The sequence below is a fragment of the Corvus cornix genome, chromosome 2 (genome assembly GCF_000738735.6).
Source record: "Corvus cornix cornix isolate S_Up_H32 chromosome 2, ASM73873v5, whole genome shotgun sequence".
NCBI lineage: Eukaryota > Metazoa > Chordata > Aves > Passeriformes > Corvidae > Corvus > Corvus cornix.
In genome coordinates this window covers 144568502-144581076 of record NC_046333.1, presented here as the reverse complement: position 1 = coordinate 144581076, position 12575 = coordinate 144568502, and the positions used below count along the sequence as shown (strand labels likewise).

At 46.8% G+C, this 12575-nt stretch overlaps 1 long non-coding RNA gene across 1 annotated transcript in view; it reads right to left on the bottom strand.

Annotated features, from left to right (window-relative positions):
* Positions 1–2199: 2199 nt before the first annotated feature.
* Positions 2200–12575, bottom strand: part of LOC120409753 — a 75197-nt gene continuing 64821 nt past the window's right edge. The window contains exon 4 of the long non-coding RNA XR_005601539.1: positions 2200–3611. This is a non-coding gene — a long non-coding RNA (uncharacterized LOC120409753). The remainder of the gene's footprint in view (positions 3612–12575) is intronic.

The window sequence follows — 12575 nt, the reverse complement described above, 5'->3', positions numbered from 1 at the left end:
CTAGAGCAGGTGTAGGATTCATCTCACCCACCCTAGAGCCATCTGAAGTATCGTATTGAGTCGAAGTGAGCTGGCTGGGGCACGCCACATCTCATCAGAGAAAGGTGTTTGCAGTGTTGGCATCTGTATCCAAACAAGTTGGCACGGGGTGTTTCTGCAGGCAATGAAGAATCTGCCACACAGCCAAGGAAGATGAAGGTGCAATTCATCCCATTCATCAGATCCATCACACCTTAAACCCCATGGACAATGTTGACTAGATCTCCCCTGGCTGCAGCATAAACCAGAAGCTGCACTGCTGACCTACATGGGGAAGGTGCCATGAGATGGCTCCCACCTTGCCAACCAGTCCAGCGTAAAAAAGCAGACACTTCCAGAGGGCAAAACTGCTCTCAAAGCCTAACTTCAGCACCTGACATGTCACTGCCTCCACCTCAGTGCACTCCCAGCCTTCGATCCTCCACCCCTCCAGTTAAGGGGAGGCCGAATAGATATGCCACATTTCAGCTTCCCATCTGGTGCTCCAGTTCTCCCAGTAAGCAAAGATGGGTTTGTGCTCATACAGAGCAAGGGATAAGGTACAGGTACGGCACGCAAAGCCCATCCTTAGCCCTGCCTCTGTGGGTAGCAGCTTTTGGCAAGCGGGCAGGTTGGGAACTAGGAGCAGCAACATCTCAAACAGCTCCACAGGGATCCATTTCACATGAGGATGGTTATCAGAGCATGCAGATGAGTAGTACCTTCAGCACAGCTGTATTAACACAACTCAGTAAAACTCCCTGAGACTCCAAGACAGAAAATGCCACATGGGCAGCTAATTTCCACCTAATAGCACATTTTCCTCTAGCAGAAGTTATAGACTGCAAGTGCTTCATGAGCCATTTGCATGAACATTTGTAGGCACTAGTGAGGAACTCAGAAACTTAATTATCGCTTTTAAAATGACCTGTGTGACTTAAAAACCTATTTGGACTTCAGGTGCCCTGGGATCTGTAATCCCTGATCTAGTTGCTCAACTGGCACAATCTTGAAGTTACCATACACGCCACTCACATTGTTCTAAATTGTTCTACCTACTCACCAAACCCGCAAACATGCCCCCAAATCCACCATCCCAAACTGACAGAGAAGCAAAACCCCAACGACGACTTCCTTATCCTTGTCCACTACCTGCCTGAGCTTCCCAAATGATGGCAATAGTACAAATCCCCTCTACTGGGGTCAGCAAACTTTCAGCATGAACACATGCCCAAGCATCTTTAGACACAAATATAGATATATATATATTATATATATATATATATATATTTAGGGAAGTTATTATGCTTCTCGGAAACTTTTGCAATACTCTTACCAAGGCTCAGCAGCAGTTTTTAGAGCCCGGTGGCAGTTCACAGCTTGAACCAAAAGACACATCAGGCGCAAACCCTCTTACTAATAATGGCCTGCAGGGCTGGAAAGCCCCTGTGCCTCTCTCAGCCCCGGGCTGCAGTGAGGTGACATGCCTGGGTGCTCAATTTGAATATGTATAGCTGAGACCACCACGGGGAAGCACAGATCCTGCCTCTGAGCTGCCATCCTGACCCCAGTGATGCAAGGTGAGTGAGGCAGGGCCTTGTGTTCTCATTTCTCTACCCCAAAAATATTTCCACCAAGTGATGGTTAAGAGCATTTGTCAGAGTTTTGGGGTTTTTTTAGGCATGTCAATGCAGAAGGATATGCCCCAAGTGGTAAAATTCCTGATACCCCGACCCTGGCAGTCACTGACTGATGCTACATAATCCCCCAAAGCCAAACGCCCACCCTTTCTACCAAGAGCAACACCAGATTATCACTCAGAAAAATTTAGTCCTGAGATTGTTTCACAGCATGTGAATATCTGATGCAGAGCCTAAAGGGAGGAGGCCTTAAAGGCATTTTCTACTCTATAAGGCAGGGACCTAATTGAGACTACGTTACAAGCCCTCATGCAGGGGTTTCTGCTGGAGCCAGATGCAGTATGTGTTTTTTTACACATGAGCAGGACACAGTTCTTTATTCCAAAGTGCCACAACAGCCTGAAGAACAGAAGCTCCGATGAATGTAGCAAAGTATCAAAATCATAGAACCACAGAATGGTTTGGGTTGTAAGGGACCTTCAAGGATCATCTAGTCCAACCCCCCTCTGCCATGGGCAGGGACAGCTCTCACTAGATCAGGTTGCTGAGAGCTCTGTCCAGCCTAACCTTGAACACTTCCAGGGATGGGGCATCCACAATTTCTCTGGGTAACCAGCTCTAGTGTCACACCATCCTCACAGTAAATGCACAGACCCAAATCATGCCCCTGGGACACAGCACAGGTCCTCAAGCCAGATTTTTTCGTCCTGGGCTCTGGCTCATGTTTGCTGAGAAGTCAGGTGCAGCACCTGACACGCCTCCACTGCCCCACTGGAAAGTCCTGCCCCAAGCTGCTGCTGGTGAAAGGGACACACTGCTCAAGCCACAGCTGCTCAGCCATGGCCCAGCACCTTCATGGAAACCAAACATCCTCAGCAGTTTAAGCCATGGCATGAACCACAGGTGATGCCCAAGAGTGTGGTACAGGCCCCAGCCACCCCCAGTGACATCCCCAGTGACACCACCCACACACACTGACATCACTGGCATGGCCCTCGCTGCAACACTCCCTTGCAAGATTTCTCCTTTTAACACCAAATTTCCCTCACTGCTGTATGGCGCTTTGCACCCGTCCAAGGTAAAGCCACCTCAGTCGCCTGCCACCCCATGTGGGTTAACACCTCCCCAGCAGCTCCTGCCATCCTGTACATACCCTCTACCTTCACAGCTCAGCTCCTTTTGCATCTCCCCCAAGGGCAGGTTCCTTTCTCTTGCTCATCACTTCTTAAATCTCATCATCTATTGCTCACACAGCCTTGAGCCCAGTGGTTTTGGAAGCAGAGGAAGGTTCAGACACATGCTCTCAGGTACCCTGCAAATTTGTCCCTGAATGTAGTGATTCCAGGGCCTCACATAGAACTGGGCACACTGGGTACAACTCTCACTTGCCATGCAGTCAACATTTTTTTTTTTTTTTGCACTTTATTGAGGCCAGTATTTTGCCCTTAATGACTTGAAAGTAACATGCCTTACCTGTTTCTGCACCTTCCGGTTTGTTCTCCTGAAGAAGGGGTATAATGGCTCTGAAAAAAAACAAACAAAACAAAAAACCCCAAAGAATCGAGGAAAGCCACTAATGGCATCTATTAAAAAGACAAATATTGCATGTCCTGGAGAACAGCTATAAAGCTGCAGCTTTTCAACAGTAGCTTTCACTTCAAGGTGACATGAGCTGCCCCATACCCTGTACCCCACTGAGGGAAGCAAAACATCCCCTGTGAACCCTTCAGATGGACAAACCAAGGAGAAAAGGTGTCAGAGACCAAAAGCACATTCATGAAAAAGCATGGGTGGTGAAATTAAGGTTCCTGGCTCTTGGTATCACACTACAGCTGTTATAAAACAGGATATCCATCTCAGCAGCACAGCTATCAATACTCCAGCATGAGTCATCTGCAATACTTATCTAATGGTGAGTAAGCTGCTCCTGTTGGTCATACTTTCCAGATAAATCTGTGAAGAAAACAAGAAGAAAAAACCTATCAGAAGATTTTATCAAAGAAATAAAATGTAGGGGATGGTATCTGGTCAGCAAGACAGCACCCAAAGTGGCAGAGGGACAGGTGGTTTGGGGGTCATTGGATGAGACATGCACACCAGGAGCTGCAAGACAAATATTAGGGCCCACATGGAGTGTGAGTGAAGTACCACTAAATCAACCATAGTATGACCCTTCCTGCTTGTGGATGCTTCAACCAACACCTATGGCACAGCACGACGCAGCTTTTGGGACTGGGACTCAAATGTACAGATGTGTCAGTCTGGGGGGTTTGTGCTAATCCCTTCCTTGCTTGGCAGTGAGTGTTTGTCCAAGTAAGGACACAGTGCTCAGGAAGAGTTGCTTGGGGTCAGTGTCTTTAACATCCCAAAGAGCTGTGAAACTGCAACCCAGCCACGCACTGGGTGCAAAACAATCCTGGACACGGGGGATGCTTCCTCACCTCCTCCAGTTTTGACCAAAGCACAACAACTAAGTTGCAAATAATTTAGTGGTGAAAATAATGACAGAAAAAGATAAAGACACCTTCTTTCAAATCTGTTTGATGAAAGCAACCCTGAATGACTGCACAGGCTCATTTGCACCCAGCAATATGCGACCTTTGTGTTTGCTGCCTGCCTGTCCCTTGGAGGATTCTGGTGAGCCACAGGAGCTGAGGCCAAGCCTTAGCGAACTTTCTCACAGAGAAATCGCTGCTGGGGAGGTGGAGGAAATACCCCAAGGGTCTCCCAAGAAGGTTGAGTCATTGCATGGGTGTCTCACAGAGATTTCAGAGGGGAGCTGGGGAGAGGGGGCTGTGAGGGGAGAAAACTCCAAATACCTCCCCAGCTTCACATGTCAGAAAATGAGAGAAAACCCCATGCATGAATCACCCTGTCATGGTATCTCAGAGCCACCAATGCGTTTCACACAGGCTGCCATGCAGGCTCCTGCCAGCATAGAGGAGTCCATTTTCTGTTCTCGCAGCCCAGCTGGGAGGCTTTGTGGGCAAGGGGATTCCAGGGTGGGCACAATGCTTCTGTCAGCTTGCCTGCAAGTGGGAAGAAGCACAAGGTCATGGCTGTGGGGACCAACACAGATCCACCAAACCCCAAGACCTCCACACCCAAGAGTGAAGCCTGAGATGGCTACTTCCGTCTCCTCCTACCTAGAAGGGACTGGAAAAAAGAGCTCTTGTCATGGCTAGCATTTCATAGAATCACAGAATGGTTTGGGTTGGAAGTTGACCTTTAAAGATCATCTTGTCCAAATCAACTGATGTGGGCAGGGACAGTTTCCAGGCATAGTAGACCAGGTTGCTCAAAGCCCCATCCAACCTGGTCTTGAACACTTCCAGGCATGGGGCATCTACAACTTCTGTGGGCAAACTGTTCCAGCATTTCACCACCCTCATCATAAAAAATTTCTTCCTCATGTCCAAACTAAACCTAGCCTCTTTCAGTTTAAAATCATTCCCTCTTGTCCTATCACTCCATGTCCTTGTCAAAAGTCTCTCTTCAGACCTCTTGTAGCCCCTTCAGGTGTTCTAAGGTCTCCCCAGAGCCTTCTCTTCTCCAGGCTGAACAACCTCAGCTCTCTCAGCCTTTCCTCACAGGTGAGATGCTCCAGCCCTCTGACCAGCCCCATGGCCTCCTCTGGACCTGCTAAAACAGGTCCATGTTCCTCTCATACTGGGGACCCACTGCTGGGCCAATTTCACACTGCATCCCCAGCACTGCTCAAGGTGACCTCTGTTTTCCTTACCTGCCCTGGGAACAAAGGCTTTTGTCAGACAAGTGCAGGAACTGACACAATCAAGAACAAGCTTGACTGTGTTTTTCCTCTGGGTTAAATTTTGTTCAAGTCAGTGGTGCATTGCTGCAGGACCAGGCACACCCAGGCACCACCAGCAGGGATGGGATGGAAACCAGTTTGAGAGAGCAAAGGCAGAGTGACCAGCCCCTCTGGAATGGACACACTCATACTGGATGAAAAGGGCCACATAACCACAACCTCACACAGTCATCCTCAGCACTTAACTGTATCAACCTTGGAATAAAAATGATTCCTTCATTGGAGCACAGGCTCTATATGAGGACAGCCATTTAGAAATAAAACCAGGCCAACTTATTCTGTCCTGAAACCTCAAGCTTATTTTCATTATATACATTTTACTTCTTTTTTTTTAATTTTTTTAAAGGATTGAGAAGGGTCTCTCTGGAGCATGAACTCCATATGCATTAACCTCAGGCAAACACATGATCCTGCCCAGAAACAAACCAAACACCTTAATCCCAACACTCTTATTTAAAAGCTTCCCTGAAAACAAGAAACTTTCTTTTTATGTTCAGCCTAATTACCATCATGACAAGCGAGATCCATTTGCTCCTGAAGCACCAGAATCCTTCTGCCTCAGACGGTCATCTCCTCCCTGATACACCTGTACTGGGCTTGAACAAGCAACCTGCTGCTCCAGGCTTTTCCACCCCAGGTCTTCCTGTCCACCTCTTCCCATTTGAATTTATCTGAAGAACATGAGAACTGGACCCAGTCAGCACTCCTGGAAGGACAACTTGTCCTCTATGAAAGCCCCGTTTTTCTAGATTCTCCTTTGAAACCTTCCTACTAGAGTCTTTAATTTTGGGTTTGGGGCTTGGCTTGGTAATTTTTGTTTCAGTTATGCTCTGTGATCAAAATTGCCTTTAAAATGTCTAAACGTGCATTTCATACAAAATTAGCATAGAGGGAAGAGGGGGAAAAAACTGTCATATGTTATTGCCAGGATGCAAATAAAGCACTGAGGAACCGAACTGGCCACAGATGTAATCTAGCCCTGTCAGTACTTTGCAGCACGTGTGATACAATATTAGACACAAATTAGGAGACTCCAGCAAATGAAAAGACCATTTTGCCAGCTTCATTTCTGGTGAAGAAAAAAAAAATAGAGAGTTCTATTTGGTCTAATATAGCATTTAGCCTAGCCAGTTTTGCAGGAATAAAAAGAATAAAATCAATAATAACCTATGTAGCAACCTATCACAGTTCTGCACATTTCTATTGGGAAATAGACGTAGCTGTATTACAAGGATTACCCATCTGTATTACGATACAAAGGCAAACAAACGTACACTGCCAGCTTCGGACCAAGGCTTTGGAATTTACAGAAGCAAGGAAAAATCAACAGGGGCTTTGCCTGAATAAAGACCGCTGGTTTAAGCATACATGGCTTGTGCCAGTGTTCAGTGAACCAGCTTGGCTGGCATGTGTGTGTGCACAGTTAAAGATAACTATCTCGATATATTTATATCAAAGAGGGGGAGCGAAAAAAAACCTCGCATGCAAAACATGGTGACGTTCACACAGATCTTACAGATCTGGAGGCAATGAGCAGTGCTCTCACAAAGAGGTCATAGCGCTCGAGTTAATAACTCTCTGATGTGGGCATTTTCTGAAAGGGGAGCTCATTTGGCTGCCTCTACAACTGCTGTTGTACACAAAGTTGTTGCAAAAGTCACATAGCAAGCATGCAGTGAGGTGATGCAGCACTGCAGTCATCCAGTTACTCATTTTCTGCATGCTGGAGAACATTTCTGGGTTCCTAATTTTGGGCTTGGAAGTATGGAGATTGGATTCTTAAAAGAAAATGTGTGAAAAAGTCTGTTCCTCCTAACTGCTAATGTGTCTGTTTGCTTAGGTAGGACCCTTGTGCTGGTACTGGTGAAGCAGTTGTGTTTTTAATGGAGCAAAATTGCAGTCACTGGTAGAATTCAAGAGAACTGCAGCTTCCCATCATCTCCTCTGCAGTCATCTGCTGGATCTGCATCTGGTTCGGTAACTCAGCTCCATGCAGCTGCTCCAAGTGCACCTCCCAATCCCTACAGTAACTACTAATTCTCTTGGGTGTAAATACAGCCGTCATCTAAGATGTTTGCAGCCATTAATTAAATTTCCAGCTCTAGGTACTGCAAGATGCTATCTCTCTTCGAAAGCAGCAGCCTTGACTCAGCACACGCCGGAGAGAGGGAGAAACCGTGCTTCTTCACTTTCTTGAAAGGTCAGCGAGGGAACGCCCCGGAAACCCTGAGTAGTAACACCTCATCCTTAACCCAAGTACAGGAGCTGTATTTAGGCAGCTGACTGATCACAAGAGCTACAAGGACACGTGTCTGCTCAGCAGCAACCAACTGGAAATGCGGATGCCTTTTATTAGCCGCCCTTGTATTTAGCTTGGCTTGGAAAAGCGTGGTGCTCCGCTGGTGGATCCTGCAGCGTATGGAAGAGCAGTTATTAGTGAAGCTAATTACAAACAACGTGGCTACTTAGAGGGCTAAAAATAGTGTGGTGTATTAATAGATGGAGTGAAAACTGGGACAGGGAAGATGACGATTCTGATCTGGAGCACGGCAGCATCCTACACGATCTCGGGTAATTCTCTTCATCTGTATGTTTTGTTCTCACAGTTTACAAAGCAGGCAGGAAAACCTCTTCTCAGAAAGGCTGAGAGGCTGAATTCCTCAGCATCCAGGAGCACTGAGAGGTCCTCTCTTGTATCTCCACACATGTGGAAAACATTCCTGTGTCAGCTGAACTGGCTGCGTGACAATAATTTCACGCCATTTATGTGGCAACTCAGGTGACGTTCCCAGAAAGCTGTAACATTTACCTTAAATACCTGAGTTCACTAGTCACTGATCAAAGGAATGCAGCCTTTGAAAAGGGTTTCCAGTTGACCTCGAGCTGCTGGAGCAGAGTGACAAGTGAAACCCTCAGTGCCCGCCACCAATCTGCAGACAGGAAGACCACTGCAAAGGGGGAAGCGTCTGACTCACTTATTCTGTGCAAATTTTAACCAATTTAAAAATCTCATGATTTGCATCTAGCTAATGACCAGAGATACAAAGACTTGTAATGACATCATAAACCCCTCTGCCTCCCCACCAGAAAAGCACAGTCTCAGCCCAGCACCTGAGAGCACACACAGGAGAAATCAAGCTCTTCCTTCCCCTAGTCTGCAATCTCTCAGTCAATCTAATAACAAAAACAAACAAGCCCCTGGCTACCATTCCAGGCTGGACAAACACCACTGCTGTGCTGGAGGACATCTCCTGAACAGCAGGAGACCACACCAGCCACCAGAAGGAAAGGACATGAGGAGCCACAGCTTGTGTCCCAAATCCCATATGTCCCAGAGAAGCTGCAGCGCCAAACCTGGCCAGCCTTGCAGGCACCATGTGGGCTGCCATCTCCCAGACTTCCAGGCTTCCTCTGAAACTTCACAGTGCTGCTGGCTACATGCAGGGTAGCTAGATGTGTGCAACCCCCTGGTCCATCCATGCAAAGCTGCATTTGCGTGGATCAATGCACTGTCCCAGGATGCCAAATAACCCCTCTACATCTGTCCCTCTGATACAGCTGTTTCTATGAACAATAAAAACAAGAGGTCTTTAATAACGATGCATCTGCTGTGTTATAGGAGATCTGCGAGACTCCTAATAACTACAGTGCAACATACCTTAGTGAGTAAGAAAAGGGAGTGGAAAATTAATGTGCCTAGCATTTGCAGAGGGATTCATCTATTTATTTAAGACAGAGGGCATGCCTCTGAAATGAGACGATGCAATCCCACGGTCAGTGACAGTCCTACCTTTGCATTGATGTAGGAGAGATAAGACTCTGCCCTTGTGTTTTGTTAGCTCCTGCTCAAGAGTTCAAGATGATAAAAAAAAGAAAACGCAAACCCTGCAAGAAAACATAAAAGCCACAAACCATACCAGTTTCAATACAAACAAACAGGAATGTTTTCTTAAGCCTTTTCTACCGTGGCAGGAGCGAGATAAGTGGACCTTTTATATGAGTGTTGTGAAAACAGCTGCAGGAAGATAACAAAAATTGAAATATATGTCAGATGCAACTGTCAGCTACTGTCAGCGCAGGCTGCAACTGCTCCCACGCTTAATCTCCAAGACAAGCAAACAAAAACATTTAACAGGGCTTCCAAAAATCAGCATCTCTCAGCTGCACAACTGGATTCCTAACCAGGAGGGGTGATGGCACCCCTTAAGAGGAGGTTGTGTCCCAGAGGCAGAGAGCCAAGCAGGAAGAGGAAGGATGGAGAGTGGAAGGAAGAGACACAGGAAGGAAGAGCAGTCTCCTTCCTCCTCCATGTTTCCCTTCCTCCTTGCTCTCATGGTACCAAATTTCTCACGCCTTCTGCCACCTGTCATGTTTTCTAGTGGACATAAATTCCTTTACCACCCTCAGGAGCAGAAGCTCAGTGAAACCTAAAGATGCTTCAAGAGCCAAGCGTGGTCCAAGGCAGCCCAGTTTCCCCACTGAGCTCCAGCAGACCCAGGAGAAGACCTAGCCCAAGGCTGAGGTGCTGGAACTTCAGCAGGACTTCAAGGTCCAGCTTTACCCTGCTGCAACCCTCCTTGGGCTTGGGTGAGGTGTTTTATCTCCCACAGAACTCCACAGCAGAAGGGGGGATGACCCTCTCTTCTGCACTTCGCTCCTCACAGGAACTCAGCTGTAGGGCTGCTGCAGCCCAGGACCTGGGCAGACACACAAGGACTGCCCAGCAGTGCAGGTCTGTGCTGCTGATGGGTGCTCAGGGGTGGAACTCCACAAGCCACCAACGGGAACACAAAAAGAAAGCAGCACCCAGTTATGACCATGGGGAAAAAAGAACAGACACGCCTGGTGTATCCTTCTTCTTTTTCAAGCTTGCTTCTTTTTTTTCTAATTTATCACTTAATTTTTTCTAAAATATCTCTTTATGCCGGGATAAAGCAATTTGTGGAGATGCTCTCTAAAGCCAATATCCACTTCACCTGTTACAGACCAAAGGACTTTTATCTACTTAAAGGTAGAATAAGATGTTTCAAACAGAAAAAAATATATAAACTGTCAAAAAAAGTGATTTTCTTTTTTCTTCTTTTTTAAATAATCACCTAAATCATAAGCAAAGTGAAATTAAATTAGGAAAAGGGGAACTTCAGCCAGACATTGGGAAGTATTTAACAACTTCATGCATCTTCCTCTTGGGAAAAGCTTCCCATGAGGAGGTCAGCAGCAGGGGAGTGAAGTCACCACCGGCTTCTGAGCCCAGGGCTGCGCGGCCTAATCTGGCACTGGCAGCATCCTGAGCGACGGATGAGGGGTCCTTCCCGGCTCCCCCCTGCAGGACGGAGCCCGGCTGACTTCATCGGAAGCGAATCCCCCCTTTCCCTGCTCCCCCTCTGGCCCTCATTCATGTTGGGAAGGAGCCTGGCAAACCCTGGGAGGATTACAAGGCAGGGGAAGCAGGAGGTTAAAACACTCTGAGGCCCCTTTCAGACTAAAAGACAAAGTAATTGCGAAGCTAAAACAGATGCTTTGCTGAAAATAAAGAGTGGTTTACACAATTCTCAAAGAGAAGCCAAAAAATGAAAATACTGTACAGTCCCAGGAAACTGAGAGCATCCTGTTCTTATAAATAGCTACAATACTTTCGTCTACAATAACATTATTGCAGTATTTTGAAATGATGAAAGAAAATTGTGTTGTTTGAAGGACAAATTTGAGATGGTACAAAAAGGAGACCTTGTTGCTGAATACAATGTAATGAAAGCCCTAAGTTTAAAAATATATATATTTACAATTTACTTCCATGAGTTACACGAGGAGGACTGACAAGACCAGCAACCCAGGCACAGGGACAAGCAATTACCCATTTAAAGCACTCTCCACAAACAGAGCAAGAGATGCCAAGACAAAGCCATGGAGAGATTAAGTCAGCAAATGCTACTTTTAAATGTAATTATTGTTGACACCTGTCCCATTTGGTCGACTGACCTGTTTCCCTGGAGAATCAGAGAGGAGTGATATTCTGAGAGAATATTTCTGTAGGTTCGCTGATGCTTGTCCAGGGCCTTTAATCCAGCTCACCTGTGCATGTGAAGAGATGCTATACTCAGGCTCTGGGCTCAGCCATTCCTCCACCTGTCTGCTGAACCTGTCACCTCTGAGTTGCAGCGCTTGCCAGCAGTTTCTTGCCACAAGCATGTTTCTATCCTCTCAATTAATGCAAATGGATCAACTGAAATAGGAGATCACAACTTGCAGGATTTCAAGAATCACAAAATGGTTTGAGTAGGAAGGGACCTTCAAAGATCATCTAGTTCCAACGCCCCCTGCTATGGGCCAGGGACACCTTCCACTAGACCAGGTTGCTCAAAGCCCCATTCAGCCTGGCCTTGAACACTTTCAGGCATGGGGCATCAACAAATTCTCTGGGCAACCTGTGCCAGTGTCTTACCACCCTCACAGTAAAAAGTTTCTTCCTTAAGTCCAACCTAAACCTGCCATATTTCAGTCTGAAGCCATTCCCCCTTGTCCTATCACTCCATGCCCTTGTAAAAAGTCCCTCTCCAGCTTTCTTGTAGCCCCCTTTAGGTACTGGAAGGTGCTCTAAGGTCTCCCTAGAACCTTCTCTTCTCCATGCTCTCCATGCTGAACAACCCAAACCGTCTCTGTTTTACCTCACAGAAGAGGTGCACCACCAGGACACCAGAGTAGATAAAGGCAGCTCTCCTGGAAGTGAGCCCATCCCTGGAGTTTGGCCTCTATTTACCTCTTTGATCAACCCCTCTGGCTGCTGCTTCAGAATGGCTAAAGGACTCTGATTCGTCTTCCCTCAATCTCTGGAGCTCCAGGTGAGCAGCAAGTCTGCCAAGTGAGGGAGCAGCACAACCAGCAAGATTTGTCCCTGCATTATGTTGCTTTCCAGAGAGTTTGAAACACCTGTGCAACTGTCCTGGGACCTGCCAGTGAAACTGAGCTGCTGTTGCCCTGCAGCTATTCACACCAGACCCTGCCTCGTGGGTTTGGTATTCACTGTCTACTTAGATAGGCTGAATTCAAGGGTCTTGAACTTGGACACTTCAAGTTATCTCTCAGCC